Raw genomic sequence first — 19498 nt, 5'->3', positions numbered from 1 at the left:
GAGAACAGTAATTAAAAATGCACAACATGGAATAGTGTCCCCGCCCCCTCACCTTCCCACAGCGTTGTGTACTAAATGCATTGTGGGAACTCGCCATGTCTTGAGGCACAAGGTTTGACTACATGGCAGTGTCTTATAATTGGTCGTTAGCAAATAAATGACGGGATTCATAATTAACATAATTATCATGCAGTGCTTCTATTCCAGTCGTTCTTTTCAGAACCACTTTTCAGGTGCCCTCTCCACTAAGCCAAGGTGGCGAGATGTTAACGACCTCGCCTGGTATACAAGAGGTCATGGGTTCGATCCTTACCTTGGCTCCTGTATATTTTGAGTTTGCATATTTCTCTCCCCATCGTCATGTGGATCTTTATCTGGTTCCTACGGATTTCCCCTCCAAATTTAGAAACATGCATTTAGAGTATTCGGCTGCAATGATTTTCCACGTGATAAGCCACTTCATTGAGCTATTACTTGTGGCCAGGTCACTTCTGAAAAAGAGCTATGCAGCTCAGTGGACCCTACCTCGTAAAATAAAAAAAATGGTTTAGTTTACTCTAAGCCACATTACTGTATTAACATCGTCATGATGAATGCTTGTTATTTTACTACGTCATGAGATGCCGTTGCATTCATATAATTTGCAAATCCAAAATTGTATTGTCTATGTATGATACGTGTGTTGAGAGAATGTCGAGTATTTATCGCAGTGTTAGGTACAGATAAGCAGAGCAATATTACAAGTAAAGTACTGGATAGTGTTGTTAGGTTCTGTGGTTTTTGTTGTAATCTATAACCGTGAGGTATGTAGTACAACACTGGTTAGCAGGTTCAAAATACGAACATGGTAGCCCCTTGTCTAAAGCTCACTGGGTCAAACATAAATGTCGCCGGAGGTGCTGTATTGTAAGTAGGCCGAGCATGAAACACACTGAAGCTTGCACCGATTGAACTTTTCATCGCCCAGAGAAATATATTGCTCACATGTACAAAAACTTTTCAATTAAACATTATTCATTAATATTACTAAAAGGGTTTGCACACGGACACCATAGATTTAAGATGTTTTTTAGGTTTTTTTATTTAATGAAGGAAACTATTGCCAAAAATGTACATTTAAAAGCAGCATTATGGATATGTATTTGCAGTTGTCTTTAATGTTTGCCTTTGTTAATTATCCGCTGTAAACACTCTGAAAAGCGAAGTGGCTTTCTGGCAAGGCATACATTGTGCTCACAAAGTCCTTGTGATGATGTGCTATTGGCTGAAATGTAAGAATGCTCACTTTTCATCTGCATGCAGAGGGATAAAGCTATCTCTTGGTCGTTCATTATTACACAAAGCTAATAATACAACCATCAAAGTCAAAATGTCAGCAAGATCAAAAAGTAGGTGCTGGTGCTCATCTGCTTTGGCTGCCCTGAGCCAGTGACAGCATAAATGCTGCATTCATGTGGTGGGTATGGTCTCTGCAAAGTAAAACCTCTGTTGATTACCCTCTCAGCGGTATTCGTTTCTAGTCACCCTCTAGGGATGATGTGGCTGAGGTGACCCCTCAACGCGACCTACAGGACCAATATTTTGATCGTGAATCGTGTACACACCACTTGGCGTAGATAAACCCAGGGGAAGGTGTGGAATTAAATTGTGTTAGTCAAGGGAGTCGCTCAGTCCGGAGAGGAACCTTTCTCCTGGAATTTTGGTCAAAATATAAATAGGTTTAATGATATTGCTTAATTGAGGGATGTATGTATGTTGAACTTCTTTCACACCGTACGTCGCCAACCACCCAAATCTAAAAGTGCATCGCTCCAGTGGCTTCCTAATAGGAAGAGCATTCCAGACGGCCGCAGAAGGTTACATGATTTTTAATCACCAGACTAATTTCTGTACTTCCATCTCCTGGCCACCTAACAACCCATTTACAGCGCTGGATTGCAGGCACGTGTCACCATGCCTAGCCTCATTACAGCGGTTACGTCGAGGTAGGTGTGAAATTATGTTAACCAAGATCATTAAGACTTTTATTTGCAACATCAGTTGTATACACATGGGAAATAAGCAGAAGAGGACAAAGTAAATAAGTATGCAAAAATTATGAAGACATTTGGGAGTACTGTGTGTAGAAATTAAGCATGGGCACATCGTGTCGTGTGTGGACAGCTTTTGGTCCAGAGAGCAGGGCAAGCCGCCTCCCTCGGGGACTGGGGGATGGGGTGCTGGGAGGGCACATAACCCCACACCCTCCGCCATTGCTGTAGAAAGCTGAGCTCGCCTGTCGAACGAAGCTTGCCAAACGGCCACTTTTGGATGATTGTCAAAAGTAATAATAAAATAATAGCGGGCGGGGATAGGCAGTGTGTAGGGATACCCGTGTTGTTAATACTCCATATATTTCTCCATTCATCTTTCCATCACTCTCAGTGTCTCTTCATCGATTTGTCTCTCTCCATTCCTTTCTGTTTCTCTCATTCTCTTTGTGTGAATCCTTATCTCTTTCTTCCCATTTTTTCGTGCTACTTCGTGTTTCTATTTCTCTATCTCTCCATGTCTATGCTGCCATGTCCCCCACTACAAAAATCACAACATATTTATTATCTATTGTAAGCTATCTTAGCCTTCAAGATTATAATTATCAAATGTAATCTCCATGACCCACATAATCTTAACCCATTCCACCATCGCCACTTCCATACTTCCACCGTTATCCATCATGTCTATAACTAACACATCATCATGATCTTCATAATCAGTTAACCGTCATATTAATAAAAAAACATCATCATCACCATTATGATATCCTTCATTATCCATAATCTCCATCACTAACATCATCACTGTTATAATCTTTATCACGTTACAACATGCATTTTACGTATGTTTTAGATATGTATAATACGGCTGTTTTGACTCTCCTGGTTTGTAATGACCCTTTGTGGTTCGTTGGATCTCTACGATGGACAGTTTTATATTCTAAAAGCAATGCAAGTGTCTGAGGTGTGTACTGGAAACACTAATAATGGGTGACGGTGATTCCAGCAATGAAGATTTGGAGGTCCTCCTGCATGAGAAATATGACTCTAGTGCAGCAGCCAATCAGTACATTGCAAGCTTGCGGACTGTATACTTAAAACATAATTGTATTTTTTATTTTATTTTACACCCAACAGACACAGAGGGTGGTGAAAATTGGACCCATTTTTGTTTCCATGACGATTCAATTGATCTGTTGGTACAATTGTCCATTAAACTTAAAAGCATTAGATCTTTGGAGAAGACTGGCCAAGTGGGTCAACATATTGGTTGGAAGATTTCTGCAATTTCCTCACTTGAGAACATGCTCCAGGGCTCGTAGGAGATAATTTATTTACAAAATTCCTCGTATAGAGATTTGAAGGGCCTGATTCCCAATTTTTCCCAAATATATTTAAATATCTCCGTTACCTCTTGACTTGAAGCTTTTGTAACTGCAGTAATTCATATTCTTGGGTCTTTCGGTAAAGTCACGTAGATTGATTATGTGTTTCTTTCGGTTAAGTCACGTCTAAAGATAAAATAATAAATTAAATTAAATAATAGAATACGACGTTTCGATTGCAACACAAGCAATCATCATCAGGTATAATGAAATAGCGACAAAATCTAACCAGAAAACTATAGACAGACATATTAGCAGACAGATATCACCAAGATACATTGCGAGAGCAACACAGGTAACAGAGAGGGGTGATCGTCTCTGTGGGGTGGCCTTAAATAGACAGAGGGGGGGGGCGGAGGCAGAGAGAGGGAGGAGGGTTAGAGAACAAATTAGCATATCAATGAGTGGTCAACAGACGTGGTGCTGCGAATGCGATGGCACGGCAAGCAAGCCTGAAAATCAGGAGAAGGACACACTAAAATGAAATAACCTAGTAAAATATCGAAATGTAATGTAATACAACACAGAGGGTCGGTCAACACACAATTAACGCATAGCCTGGTTGATTACGTATTTCAAAGATTGCTAAGTTAGAATTTAAGTGTGAACAATCTAAAGAGAGGACACAGGCAGAGAAAACAAGTCGCCAGAGAGAGAGAAAAAAGATAAGCTTAAAACTTCCCCGTAGAAGTGGTTCAATCTTAATTTTAGAACTTTCGTCACGAAAGTTCTAAAATTAAGATTGAACCACTTCTACGGGGAAGTTTTAAGCTTATCTTTTTTCTCTCTCTCTGGCGACTTGTTTTCTCTGCCTGTGTCCTCTCTTTAGATTGTTCACACTTAAATTCTAACTTAGCAATCTTTGAAATACGTAATCAACCAGGCTATGCGTTAATTGTGTGTTGACCGACCCTCTGTGTTGTATTACATTACATTTCGATATTTTACTAGGTTATTTCATTTTAGTGTGTCCTTCTCCTGATTTTCAGGCTTGCTTGCCGTGCCATCGCATTCGCAGCACCACGTCTGTTGACCACTCATTGATATGCTAATTTGTTCTCTAACCCTCCTCCCTCTCTCTGCCTCCGCCCCCCCCCTCTGTCTATTTAAGGCCACCCCACAGAGACGATCACCCCTCTCTGTTACCTGTGTTGCTCTCGCTATGTATCTTGGTGATATCTGTCTGCTAATATGTCTGTCTATAGTTTTCTGGTTAGATTTTGTCGCTATTTCATTATACCTGATGATGATTGCTTGTGTTGCAATCGAAACGTCGTATTCTATTATTTAATTTAATTTATTATTTTATCTTTAGACGTGACTTAACCGAAAGAAACACATAATTATTCCTGCAGTCACGTAGATTGGTTCAAAGAAAATAACAAAAAATAACAAAAAACTACTACGTTTCGATCGCAACACAAGCGTTCATCATCAGGAAGAAAAAAGAGGTGGACAGCTGCTGAGGCAGACTGTTTTAAAGGTGTAAATGGGTGTAGCCCATGCTAATCTCTCACAGTAAAATAGCCACCTCCGCGCCCTCGTGAAGGCCGCTCTCCGATCTGACATTAAGATGCTAATCTCTCACATTAACATAGCCACTTCTGTGCCGTCGTCGTGGAGGTCACCCTCCGATCTAATATTTACATGCTAGTTTCTCACATTAACATTACTAGCCCCACCCACTTAGTGTTTGACCTTTGGGCTACATCCATTTTAAACCTTTAAAACAGTTTGCCTCAGCAGCTGTCCCCTCTTTTTTTTCCTGATGGCGAACGCTTGTGTTGCGATCGAAACGTCGTAGTTTTTTTTAATTTTTGGTTATTTTCTTTTAACCTATCTTCGTGACTTTACCGAAAGACCCAAGAATATGAATCTCCGTTACCATATAGTTTCTTGGTGCATCTAAAAGTAACATTATTTAAAAAAATGTGTAGGACACGTTTAGTGTCTTTCACAAATGCAGAGAGTGCCACTATTCGGGGAGGGGGGGTGCATGATGGAGCCCGCAAGCACTCAGCCGGGAGCTGCAGGGGCCACGCGATGAGCGCGATTTGTTAGATTCGTGATTTCAGGAAGCAGTTTGGATACGTGTGGATGGGCAGCGGTGAGGACAACCTCATCCTCTGGCAGATCCGCACTCCCAACGAGCGAGATGGTTGTTGAGGACACCTTCAACTAAAATGTGTCAGTTGAATCGCCATAGATGAGGGGAGCAACTCTTTGTGTTAAACAGTCAACTTACTCCTGCTATGGCTTCCCATCTGCCTGGCTTCCCATCTATCGTCTAGCTAACACCTTTTATGAGTGCACTCACTTTTCTGGAAGAGGTGGTGGTCTAATCATCATTTGCATGATCACCATAATGGTCTTGAATAATTTTCATTTGAACCTCTCTCTCTCTTTCTCCTTTTAACACCTTGCTCTGAGCTCGCTGTGGTTGTAGTGCCCACAAAGGTCTAACCCGTCCCTCGCAGCTCCCCTCATTAGTGAAATCATCGCACCATAATGCTGCCATTACGTATCTCTGTGATATTAAACATCTACTAACGTGTGTAGTCCTCTAGCGTCTGCGATTTACATTTCTACAAGTAACTAAAAACATTTTAAAGTAGAATATATCAAAGGGAGGTATTTTTTCACGTGCATGCATGCCAGGGTAGAAAGCTAAACTGGTATAACATAACAAAAAATAAAAACATCTCAGGAGCTCTGAATGTCAATGAGCAATATGCTGTGCAGACTCGTTACACTCACATGTTTACATTGAGGTGCATTTCTTCGAGTTGTTGGAGAGCCACAACATGCCTCAATTGCAGCTGTGTCCACAAATTGATATATTTATACAAGAATAATGCATACGTGATACATTATATGTGTTTATGTCAACACAATGACGCATTTGCAGTCGTAAAATGAAACCGTAACGTTTACGTCAGGGGTCCCCAACTCCCGGGCCCCGGACCGGTACCGGTCCGTGGCCTGTTAGGTACCGGGCCGCACAGCAGGAGGTGAGCGGTGAGTCCGCGCGTGGCCCGCCCATTATTCCATTTCCACTTCTGTCCGCCCCTCTTTCCCGCACTGCGCACTTGTCTCAGTCACAGTTTTGGTAACCCCACAAGCTAACCCTAGCTAAAATGAGTAAAAACAAACGTCACTGGAGAGCTTCTTTAAAAAAGGGGAAATACCCAACGATGAACCCCCTTCCCCCCCGGTCCGTGAAAAAATTGTCTTCCATGAAACCGGTCCCTGGTGCCAAAAAGGTTGGGGACCGCTGGTTTACGTTGAGCATAAATCAGTCTCACATTTTAGGCATGGGTGTCCTGATAAGCAGAGGTAAAATGTCAGTTGCGGCTTGACTGGGCCCATGATCCCTCTAAATTGTGTAAAATAGGTACCAATTTGGTCTCTGCCATTCGACATGCGGATTATTTACTGTTATGAGGCTTGGAAATGGACCTGGGCATCGACCAATGACATTGTAAAGATGGATACACTTAGAGTTCAGCAAGAGGAAAACAAGATTAAAACGTGTGTTTATATACAAAAATAGTACACATGTTGTGAGGCTCCTTATTATAACAAAATAAGGTTTAGTGCCACTGCTATAAAATTATATTCCTTCAGGCAATGTCAATTTGAAAGCCATATTTTTAGTAAAGTTAATTGTTTGAGGATCGACTGAATGTTAACAGTTATGCTAATGTTTTGCATACTGAGTTAGCGTATTCTCATGGCAGTGAGTGGCTATGCTCTGAAACGTCAATGGTAGGAAGAATGCTATTCAGCTGTCTGCACACATCTTTATGAATGTGATTTGTTCTCTATTTTTAAAAAAAATGTATTTTATTCATAACGAATACTTGGACACTGGCAAGGTATCCTAGAGCTGAGAACAATGTATGCTTATTCGACTTTTGGTTGGATTTTATCCCATAAGCATTTTTAGTTAAATTTCATTTATTTTACTTTCAAAGATGCACCTCGCGTTATATTTTTCAGACTTCCCTTACCTCAGGCGTGTCGGGTGGTTAAATCCATTACATTGAGATACTGATTGGGCCCAGGAATGCACAGCTAGGTGGAAGATGCCTTGTTCTCACGAGAACATATTTCTCCCACAATGCAATATTCCAGCAACATTTTAGATTTATACTTTTAATATGAATGTGTTTATTCATATTATTTCGTTCTTAAATGGTTTGTCTGGTTGGTCTGTTACACAATAACTACTCTAAGGTAATTCCATATGCCTATTTAAATACTGGTAATTAGAAAGCTTGTTGAACAGTTTCATTATCATCAGGCCCCATGGTGTTAAGTGCAATATGCAGTTCTTATTATCCACTATATCTCTGGCCTCTCTATTTACGTGCTACGAGGAAAGGCCATTATTGCCCAAAATGTCGCCATTTATATTAAACATTCCTCTTATGACATTATTGTTTATTTATCATTCCATAGTTAATTCGTGATTACATTAATTAACTTTCAGAGATACGAACAAACCTCTCCGTATGTCATGTAGATGCCACATGAAGAACCAGTGGCATCTACATCTGCAGAACATGAAGAACCAGTGGCATCTACAACTGCAGAACGTGAAGAACCCGTGGCATCTACATCTACAGGAGATTATAAAACTTGTAAAGCCATTCCCCGTATTTAGTGTACATGCCGTAACAACATGTTTGGAATTGACAGGAGTAAAGTTGGACTTACGAACAAACAGGAGTACAACTTACGAACAAACCTCTGGAGCCTAACGTGTTCGTAAGTAGGGGAGTCTCTGTATTTACAAAATGGCATGGAGTAAAATATCCGTGGCACTGCGTTTGTGTCCATGTCATCATTTAATCTGTGCAACGACCTCCAGTTATTGAGTTGCTTTTTCGCCAGGTGGTACTGATTGGAACGTGTGACTCACGATTGGAAGATTGAAAATTTTTCATACTGGTGAGATACCTTCACAAGCTATCGCCCTTTTGGAGTTTTTACATTGAGCACCACTCTTTTGGAAGTTAACAGTGATTGTCCTATGCATAGACTGCCAGATGTGGGACAAAGTCATTGTTATGCAAGTCACAAGTAAGTCTCAAGTCTTTGCTCTCGAGTCCCGAGTCAAGTCGAGTCAAAGATGAGGCAAGTCCAAGTCGAGTCTGAAGTCATCAAAATCATGACTCGAGTCTGACTCGAGTCCAAGTCGCATGACTCGAGTCCACACCTCTGAGGTGGGACAAAGTCATTGTTGTGCAAGTCACAAGTAAGTCTCAAGTCTTTGCTCTCGAGTCCCGAGTCAAGTCGAGTCAAAGATGAGGCAAGTCCAAGTCGAGTCTGAAGTCATCAAAATCATGACTCGAGTCTGACTCGAGTCCAAGTCGCATGACTCGAGTCCACACCTCTGTAGACTGCCATCGGAATGTGGAATTTCCAACACTGGCTTAGGATCATCAACAACGATAAATGCGGGCACATTGCTTGTTTGACCAAGGTAATACATTTACTTCTGTCACGTTCATTGTTCACGACTATTCCTGTCTCTGAGGATGAGAGGATTTAAAATTCTTTACATTATCTGCGGTTCGGCCTTCCTGTTACGATAATGCAACTGCTCATATACACACCCCTGTTATCTGGGGTGCCTGAGATCGGCAGATCCAGGTGAATCTGTGATGTAAACTCATTATCCATGGATCGGCACACTTTGAGTGCCCCCTCGCTTGCATACCAATACCCGCCATTCACCACTAAGTGACGGTGACGTCACCATGGCGCCTGTGCCAGGCCAGGTGCACCATGAGGTCACGTGAAGAAAGAGTATTAAAGGATCGCTGACAGGTCTCGGGACAGACTCAGGTGCCATGGGTTGGCTGACTAAGATGGCTGGTAGATGCACCAGCTGTACCGCCCAGCGATCCGCTCGTTGTTGTGAGCGTCGCTCCTCTGCCTTCCGTTGTTGCTGGAGGGCGACTGCCTCCAATTGTCCAATAGCATCCTTCACGATCATCCTCCATTGAGGCTTATTTTGACACCGCTTGTTCCAGTCAGCAAGTCCACTCAGCTCCACGTCCTCCCATACTGCATCAGTCCATCTCTTCTCCAGCCCGTTTAGCTCCCTCTATGCGCCCAAACAGAAGCTGGCCAAACAATTTCATACGCAGACATACACACACACCAACGACAACGACCCCCCGTATTGTCAAAACAATTTTTGGGCAAGTTCTGCTTGCGATCAGTGCTTATGAAGACCGGCACGGCACGCGAGGGGGTGATTGGGCAGCACCATGCCTGGCCACCTTTGACTCCCCAGTGTCGATATTTGCACACCGCACCAGGTACTCATTTGAGGCTGAATCGACCTAGGGGAGGCTCAGGAACCATTCAGATAACCGTCGCTAGTTTTGGTCGTGAGCAGGAATCGAACTCGGGTTGCCAGGTTGGTAGTACAGTTCGCGCTAAGCATTGCACTACCACTCCCCACATACACACGGGGGCACGCGTGGACACACACGCCCGCGCACACACGCCCGCACACACTAACCTTTACACACATACCTTTACACACACACACTCACTTTCACACACACATACGTTCAAACACTCAGTCCCATCTCGCGGGGGATTGCTTCACTGAACAAAATGGTTCCGCGGTTCAGTTTGCAAATGCGAGTTCGCGTTTAAGTCGATGTAAAAAAACTAAAAAAAATACATCTCATGGAAGCTGCTTAATAAGTGCAGATATTTGTAAGTTGGGTGTTCGTGAGTCGAGTACTGCCTCTATTTAAAAACACGTTTTGATGGCTGGCTGGAGAGGCATGGACAGTCACGTCCAAAGGACAGGGTTATTTCCAGTTTAAATAAAAAAAATTCCGCCCATTAGTTATAAAAGCATTCAAAGTTAATATGGTGCAATTAGTGTAAACACACTATTATTTAATATAGACTGCATATAAAAAAAAAAGTGAAGACCTGTCAACACTTATGTTGGCTTCAATACAGAAGCAAAAATAGTTATTGCCCAAGGGATTGGCCGTTTACCTTGATACATATATCTGTGTTCATCTTAGTTTTGAAGGCAGCCCGAGGAGTGGGCTTGTCTCACCTTTGAGGGAAGAGCGTTGCACAAGTGTGATTCTACAAAAGATAAGTGGCGTTTGTTTTCTGAGAAGCCCTCTCTAGAGCTTCCTCTAGTGGCCGTCCTTCCACGAGCAGTGGCAAGAACACATTTCAGGCTCGCACCTTTAGCTTTTATTTCCTGTACCCTATTGCCCCTTCCGAATTGTTTTGTTGGACCCGAAAAATATGTTTTTCTGAATTGAAAAATAACGTTTTGGGTAAATATGATCAAAAAGGTAATTCTTGACGTACAAACGAGGATGGCTGTGACGATGGAGCATCGTAGATATAGAACCATATGAAAAGCAATATGTTAATTAAATGTGTACCGCTGTTTCAGTGGGCTCATGGCTGTCAGGCAGCGTTATTGCAACTCGGCTCTGTGCACCGAATTGGCGGCGTTCATGAGATTTGTCAAAAGTCTTGAGGGATGTTTTTTTGTCAACTTGCTCAAATTACCCAGAACATTTTGTCTATCAGTGTAAAAATGTACAACTTTATTAGTGTCAGGTGCACCTAAGGGTGTGTGGTCGACATTATTATGATAGGGGGGCATTGCGATTAGGGGCAAATCTGCTCTTGAAAACAAACCAGAAGAGCCCTGCCACCCGGCAAGTGAGCTGCCAAAGTGACTCAGACATGGAACGAAACAAGGGAAAGATTGAAGAGCCCCCATGTGTATTAGTTAATTTGCCAGAGACACCAATGTTCAATCAACTGAAATACACATAAATTGAATTACGTTTTACATGCTTGTTTAATCTTTAAACGCATTAGGTATAGTAGTATGCCGAAGCAATGCAAGGTCGTTACGATGATGTATGTAGATGTACAGCATTTTGTCAATCCACTGCTGGATGAAGACATCACCATGCTGTGTTGGGCACGAATATTGTTTTGACCATACTTCACTCCATTGGTCAGTGCTATTTCGTGGAGTAGTGGGGGGCTTGTATTGTGGTTCAAGTAACTCGCAATGCCTGTGGTGGAGAATAAAAAAAACCTGTTTGCTGGGCTCATAGCACAGTGCACTAACCGCTGCGCCACTGCTTGTGTTTGACTTGGTTAATAATCTACCTGACTCCTCTTAACCCATGTGCTGGACAGCCTACTTTCTTTGACACACCTTTCGGCACCTATTTATCTTCATCATTAGTGTTGTTGGGTTGCGGCAAAATTTGAATCGGATTAAAGTAAAACTCAAATTGTTGGATCAATAGTCGGATTTAAAGTCATCCATATTGTCATTTTCCAATTGTTTGACAAGCAAAAAGATGAACGTACAAAAGGTGTCAGTTTTGTTGCCAGATAAAAGGGTAAAAAAAACAATTATCATATTTAGCTACTGGCAAATGAGGTTCCAATGGTGTAAATGCTTACCCCGAATTCTCATACTTTGATGATGCATTGTCTTTGAGTTGTGCGCCTTTTGGCGTCATCTGGTCTAATACCATGTGAGACTAGGCTCTAAGGAAAGCTGTCTCGGGTGTGGACCAATCAATTCCAAGGACAGTGCATACATTATCAGAGTTATGTATTTTGTTTGTATTCCAACTGCAGGGATTGTGGTCAATGCAAACATGACTCCTTGTAAAAAAAAGTGTCAGTTTTGTTGCCAGATAAAAGGGTAAAAAAAACAATTATTATATACAAAATGGCACAAGTTTGGCATTGTACACAGTGCTTGTGCATTACTGTGTATCCAGCAGCTGCGTTTAGAAACAAATAAGCACAGCAGCATTCCTAATTTGCACGTTTATATGGGTGGTGGCTATTGGCTGATAGCATAATTTGCACATTGGAAGAATTTTCACTGCAAAAAAGATGTGCCCTTAATTGCATTTTATGCGAGCTCCTTTTATCTTCTGTCAAGTATAACTGGTCGAATGTTATCACCTTTCTTCTCCAGCCATTAAAAACATAACACGAATACATTCTCGTTTGCACTGCTCACGCCGTCTTGTCTGCATTTAGCTAAAAAGTCAATAGTGGTGCTCGTGAAATGCATGAACAACAATGCAAGTACAGTACAGTGTTTGCTGCTGCTCGCTTTTCCAAAACGTTTGTGAAAAGAAAAACGTGGAAATTTCACGAAGCTAACAGAGAGCCTATATGTAACGCCAGTGATAAATCTTCTCGGCAAAAACAACTTTTGAAAAACACTGCACATATTGCACACATAGTGCGCATAAGCTCCCCACATTGTGCATACTTGCGTGCAAATCATAGAGAATCATTTTTTTCCTGTCTCAAACCCTCGCATAACCCTGAATCCGCTCACCCCCAGAAAATCGCTCACAAAAGGGTACATTTATCAGATAGCTTTTCTTATAGATTGTCTGTATTTTTTTTACCTTATAGTCTGTACTCAGCTGCCATGCGTCATAAATCATATTGCAATGAGAGGAGAAACCTTGGCAAGCAGACGGCCAGTGAGTACAGCTGCACTCTTCTACATTCTCGCGCATTGCAAAAATTCCAACTGAATTGATAAACCCTGTGTCATCTAGTGCGCAAACATTGCGGCGACTTTTTTCCCGAATTCTAATCCATCTCTTGTCCATGTCAAATTGTGCACAAAGGGTGCTTTTATTTTACATGGTTCCTCTTAGATGTAAAGTAAAAGATAACAGGGAGTTGTCACATTTGCATTTACATGCTCCCATGTCCCTCGGTCAGTTCACGGAAGTTGTCAAATCCAATAGCAGTAAACCGGTTGGTATTTCAAACTCCTTGGCATGCTGTATGGATGGTAGTAAGACGGCACTCCTGGGGTATGGTAAGATGCCTTCACTAGGGGTGAGTCGACTTGGCTCTAATGTTTGAAGCAGCTGGCCCCTTTGACGTCTGGTGTGCTGCGGGGGCCTCGGCAAAATGCGGGGAAGAAAAGAGCCTCCAACAGTTGCTGTGCTGAAAAACACCAGGCTTTTGGTATACGTATGTTGAACTTCTTTCGCACCGCACATTGCCAACCGTCCTAATCGGAGGTGCATACAATTTTTTGGACTCCGCGTAGCCGTCCCTGATTTCATGTAAAGAGGGCTGCACTCCTGAGAGTGAGACAAGCGAGACACTGGCGACTCCTGCAACTGCTGTTTATGAAACTCTTGGTCTTTATTATCTTTGGCAGTTATTTTTCTGTACACAGGAACACCCTTAAACATAATAAGAATATTTCAAATGTATAGGCATTTATGTATTTACTTGCCAATTGCCGAATGTGGTGCAAACCCACACGTTCACACGAATGCAGAAGCATGTATCGCACGTATCACACGTAAAATGCTGCAAATATCAAGCAAGAAAAACAATTGCATTCCTGCTCACGGTGCCTGCCACACAGTAATCATTACTCGACATTCATAACACAAAGGAATAATAGTTTTAACAACAATAAAGTTAATTTTCACTTCATTATACTCAAATCCCAACAAGACATTATTACCATGTATGCAAAATACCACGATGATACATGATAAACAAACGCTGATACAATGCTTGGCTGGTAAAGCTTGGACCACAACAAAGTCTAGAATGTAGGCACTATTCACCAATGTGCCATGCCGCTTTTTAAGCGAGCAATCCTAGCCATTAAAAAGCTATAGAAATACAAATTATAATCAGCTTCGCCTAATGACATCTATGAAATGACTATGTAGGAAATTACCATTAGAGATAGCAACTAAAATGGGAGTACAAGACATTGGTGTTTCCTGGTGCCGAAAGGTTTATTAATCAAACACTGCAGCTACCGATGCACATTGAAGCAATCAATAGCCACTGACTTCTCGTTAGGATTAACCAATTTGACATTTCATTGAAACTCATCCATGGCAATAAGGAAGGTGCTTTTTGTAGACCATATTATCTACACACAAACTTCCTCTTTCCATATAGTACGGCTGCATGTAATAGATGTCATGACGTCTCTTACGGAGGAGATCACCTGCTGAAAAATCTTCCTGTACCACATTACCCCATCTGTTCTCTTGCCTATGTAAGGATGCCTTGGTGGCAAGATGTTTACTATTTTGCCTGGTATACAGAAGGGTTGTGGGTTCGATCCCGATCCTGATTCCTTTTTATTTGGAGTTTGCATGTTCTTTCCGTGGTCTCGTGGATTTTTCTCTGGGTCTTCCGGTTTTCCCCTCCGCATTTAGAAATGTGCGTTTAGAGTATTTGGCTGTTATAAATGTTCACATGACAAGCCACTTCGTTGAACTATCAATTGTGGCCAGATCGCTTCTGAAAAATAGCTATATAGCTCCGTGGGCCTTACCCCACTGTTGTAACAGTTTATATATATTTCAGGCATCTGTGAGCTTCTCAAATAATGCAACTTGGTTCAACACAAGATAGACTGTTGTCGTTGTTGTAAGAGATAGATACTGCGATTTTGACTGAGGACCTACAACTTTGTGTGGATTGACAATCCACGATGTATTCTATACCATACTAGCTTTACTACCCGGCTTCGCCCGAGACTTGGATTCTTGTCTTGGATTAATACACGGCCTACGCGGGGGGTTGGGGGGGGGGATAGATTTAGAGAAGTATGCTAAACATTTCGAACAGACACACATATTCAAAAAAATCCCTTATATATAGATAAAAGGGAAATTTGTGAATGTGTGTCTGTTCAAAATGTTTAGCATACTTCCCAACATGCAACAAACTTTAAATTTGGCATGTGGGTAGCTTCCAGACTGTACACAATGCAAAAAGTATAAAGATATACTTTTGTATTTTGGGGGGGCGCAATAATGCATGTAATATTTTCCACGGCAATTGAGCGGTGACGTCACATCTGTGATGGAAGTATTGAGTGGCAACAAAAAGCATGTGTTGGTGCTTTGTTCATGTGGTACTGATGCCAAGGTACCCACCTCTTTGTCGCAGGCCCCAGGTTTAGGTAACACAGTCTCACATTGATTCTGAGAATGGGCAGAAATTATCAGACATTCTTATATCAAGGTGCCCTCAGTGACATCCTGCTGCTCTGCCAAAATCTCTGTTTGCCCTCTTCTTTGGGACTGCCTTCATTCGAGCAAGGTCGGCCCTCCTGTTTAGTCCATGTTGCAGAGAAACATGCACAACGTGGGAAGTTTCAGTATACATTTTTTTCCCAACTTTTTACGTGGGAAATCCCTGGAAATGGAACATCTTGTTTGCAGGGGTGTCCAGGGTTCAAGTGACACATGAATGGAATATGAACCAGGTTCTAAAATATTATATTGTTTTATGAGAGGAACTAAACAGAGTACGCACAATTAAATAATCCACTTGTCGTTTTTATATACATACACTAAGTGTTAACCAGTTTATCAACGGTTTCTGGGTTCGAGTCAATAAATGGGATCTTAAATGTAACCCATGCATTGTAGAAACCTTATATTGGTTGAGCCGATGAGCTCGAAATGTAGGATTCTGTGTTAGCAATGTTGAACGGTACATAGTCTGCTTATCACAGAGACTGCTAGAGATGTCAAAGAGGAGCTATGGGTTGGCGTTTTTTATATTAGGTAGTGTAATAATAGAAATGAGATTAACGTTGGGCTTAATGCTGTTTTTGTACAAACTATCAAGCTGAGCTGCGGTAAGCCTGGGTCTGAATATGATGAATGAACTTTGACTAAAGTTGGCATGCTTTAGAGTACAGGGTTTTGTATTAACATTGGAAATATATTAAAAGGAGGGTGGATACTGTGGCTATGCTTCAATGATGTGAGTTGTCACCTATTGTTAAATTCTGCTAATACCAGCACCAACATGACCACTCTTCCATGAAACAGGATTTGTAGACAACCTCGCAGGATTAACTAGATTTAGCTATAAAACCACAGGACCATGTGCCACCTATCAAACACGCCCATAAAAAGGCCGCCAAAAGTGACGGGCCATTTAAAAAAAGTCTCTGAAAATCCCATGAGCACATCAAGAGTGCTTTGCGACGAAGTGGCTGTAAAGAGGTCGCAGCCAATTTCATACACGAATCATGGGATTTTATTATACCAAACAACATGTCTGGCAACCTTTTACACCACGTCAACAATATATTTGCTGAACTCTTGAATTTCTATACATTTTATGGCATGAGGACTTTAACATGCAAGTCAATAGACCTTTACCCTAACACAATTACAACTAAGTACCATTTAATTCTAATATAGATTTACCATCCTCATTGATATCAGGTCTCACAAATCTGCCATGGAATATGAATTTGGCCATTTTAGGAATGCCTTCAGAAATAAGTGCTTGGAGGAGGCCAGTTAGCACAGAGGTCAGAGTGCCTGGACCCAGATCCTGGGTTTGAATAAAGGTAGCTGCTTATTAATAAATAATGTTTTGCAGTGTAAGAAATGTATAGTTTGTGGCTACTCACCAATGACTGCACAAACAAAATACCATCACATTCAACTTGGATTCTTAATTTTTTCTACATTCTAGGTCAGAGAATTTAAAACATTGGTTTTACTGTCATGTAACTAACATTGCTCTCAGTGGCAAAGTGTGTGGTAAAGTGCTGCCCTCTACTGTGTGGACCAAAGTTAACTTGAGGGAATTTCAGAGGTAGCTCTGTATTATCCCTGTGTGTTTGTATATATGTGTGGGAAGTGGCAACGCAGTGGTTAGCACACTTTTCTACGAATTAGCTGACCCGCCCCTAATGGACATCTGTGAAAAAGAGCTTCATAGCTCATCGGATTTCTCCAGGATATATAAAGATTCTGATAGATTCCCGATCACGGCTAATGTTGGCGGCAAATATTTGAACTGACCCTGTTCCTCCTTTAGTTCGACTCAGCCTTAAAATATTGAATGAATACCTGGTGCAATATGTAACCATGGAGAGACATAGGGTGCTAATTTTCCAACCCCTTGTGAACAATGGCAGTATCAATCGGTACTCGCTAATAGCACGTGTTCCAACAGGCTATAATGCTGTTCGGAGGATCTTTGTAATATATGTGCGGGTCTGTGTGTATAGGGTTAGCACGCTACGTTACGAACCTTGTGGCCCGAGTTTGATTCCTGCTCATGGCCAACATCAGTGACGATTATCTGAACCGATTTTGGGCCTCCGCTAGGTCGACTCAGCCTCAAATCAGTACCTGGTGCAATGTCTAAACATTGCCACGTGGGAGACAAAGGCGGCTGGGCATGATGCTGGCCACCCACCCGGTGTGTGCTGTGCCGGACTTCATAGGTGCTCGCTAACAGCACTTGCCCCAACAGTCTGTTCAGGCTATAGGAAGGGATATTTGTGGTATTTGCGTATCTCTGTGTGTGTGACGTCTGAGAGCGCTCCCCAATAACTGTTCTTTTTGGGCGTTGTGGTGGGGGGGGGGCGCAGGGGGCATCAGCTGTCATATTTCATGGGGTATTTTCTAGTTCACTGTTGGCTATTTAAAGAGAGTGTAATCTCATCCTGAAACATCCTTGCCCCCCCCCCACCCCGTGCAATATTCACCACGTTGGTTTCACCTCACGTCGGCCTCCCACCAGACAGGGAATTGCAATCCAAGATCGAAGCAAAAGTGTGGCCAGCGCGCACGTGGGTTTTGCCGCGCCATTACCGTATTGGCAGCCAGGTTAAACGGCGGAGCCACGTGTAGCTCTGGGACTAATGCGCTTAGTTGTAGACTTCTGTTTGAAAAAAAGAAAGAAGCTTGTTTTCTTCTGGATGCCATTTTGAATTTATTAATGCGAGATCCTCGTCGTGCATGTTAATTCATTTCTTTATGTACTCGTGAGCATATATATGTTTTTGCACAGTTATTTGCATCGTTAGCACTGTGCACTTGATCGATGCTTAGTCAGTGATGCAAACAGGGCGAGCGTCTGTCTTATCCGGCCTGCGCTCCTGGAAAAGCAATAACGGGCATCTAATACTAAATCAATGGACACTTTGTTTAATATTGCTTTGCAAAGTAAAAAAATCAGTTTCTCCCCGTGATTGGTTGTGGTTTATTAAGTGCCATTTCAGCTTATTACTGCTGTAAGTAAAATAATTTATATCCATTTTTAAAGCTATTTCATTGAATACGCTGAGGTTACATGGCAGCCTGCAGTGGAAACAAATACCAACGTCTCCGTGTTTTTTTTTATTTCACATGCTGTCAGTCAACAAGCATGCATTGTTATAATCCTCAAGACCCGGGCTATCTTGCATTAATTAAATATCTACACGTTAAATCTGGGTATGCACTCAGAATTTGGTGATTAGTTCTAGCATGTAAAGAAAAATCTATTTTACTATTCACATGGGCATTCTTTTTTTACCTTGACTAAGGCCTCCATTGACATTATTGTTGTTGGTCCACTTTATATCTGCACAAAACAATGCCAGACAAACCCATATCACTTTTTTTCTCCTAAGAGAAAAAGTCGACGTGGCCTACATTCATGGATAACCTTTAATGAAAGCATTGCATTCGTTTAGACAATCAATAATAGAGCACGGCTGACTCTTCAGGGATTATATCACACGCAATAACACGTTTTATTTTATACCTACGTGACTTTACCGAAAGAACCAAAGAGTAATAATAACAAGTTATGTTAAAATAATAACCACTATTTATTTTACTTTCACTGAGAGGAAGGGATGGTCTGAGTGTTTTGGCAAAATATGGTCCTTTTCATACTTATATGTTTCCCCTGTGGTGCACACTTAACAAAAAAACTTAACACGTTTTTAAGTAACGCTGCCCTATACGGAAAAAACATATGTATGTAATCGGCAAGTGTTTTGGCGATATCCCTGCTTTATAGCAAAGAGATCGAGAGACAGCAAGGATCGAGTGAATAATAGTTGGTGATGGCACTATACACCAGATACTTGATAGATATGTAATTTAAGAATATTTTTCGATGAAGTCTTTAACTGTAATATGAACAAATGCCCATGAGTAGATATTTAACATCATTAAAAATCCTTCCCAAAGTCAAGTGTTTTGT

At 41.6% G+C, this 19498-nt stretch overlaps 1 protein-coding gene across 1 annotated transcript in view; it reads left to right on the top strand.

Annotated features, from left to right (window-relative positions):
• CRTAC1 (cartilage acidic protein 1) overlaps window positions 1–19498 on the top strand; it is a 634231-nt gene that overhangs the window by 232042 nt on the left and 382691 nt on the right. The gene's annotated exons all lie outside the window — the stretch shown is intronic.

This window comes from Lampetra planeri, chromosome 4 (genome assembly GCF_965212315.1).
Source record: "Lampetra planeri chromosome 4, kcLamPlan1.2.h2, whole genome shotgun sequence".
NCBI lineage: Eukaryota > Metazoa > Chordata > Hyperoartia > Petromyzontiformes > Petromyzontidae > Lampetra > Lampetra planeri.
Note: the sequence above shows the minus strand (reverse complement) of the source record. Positions and strands in the feature narration are given on the sequence as shown.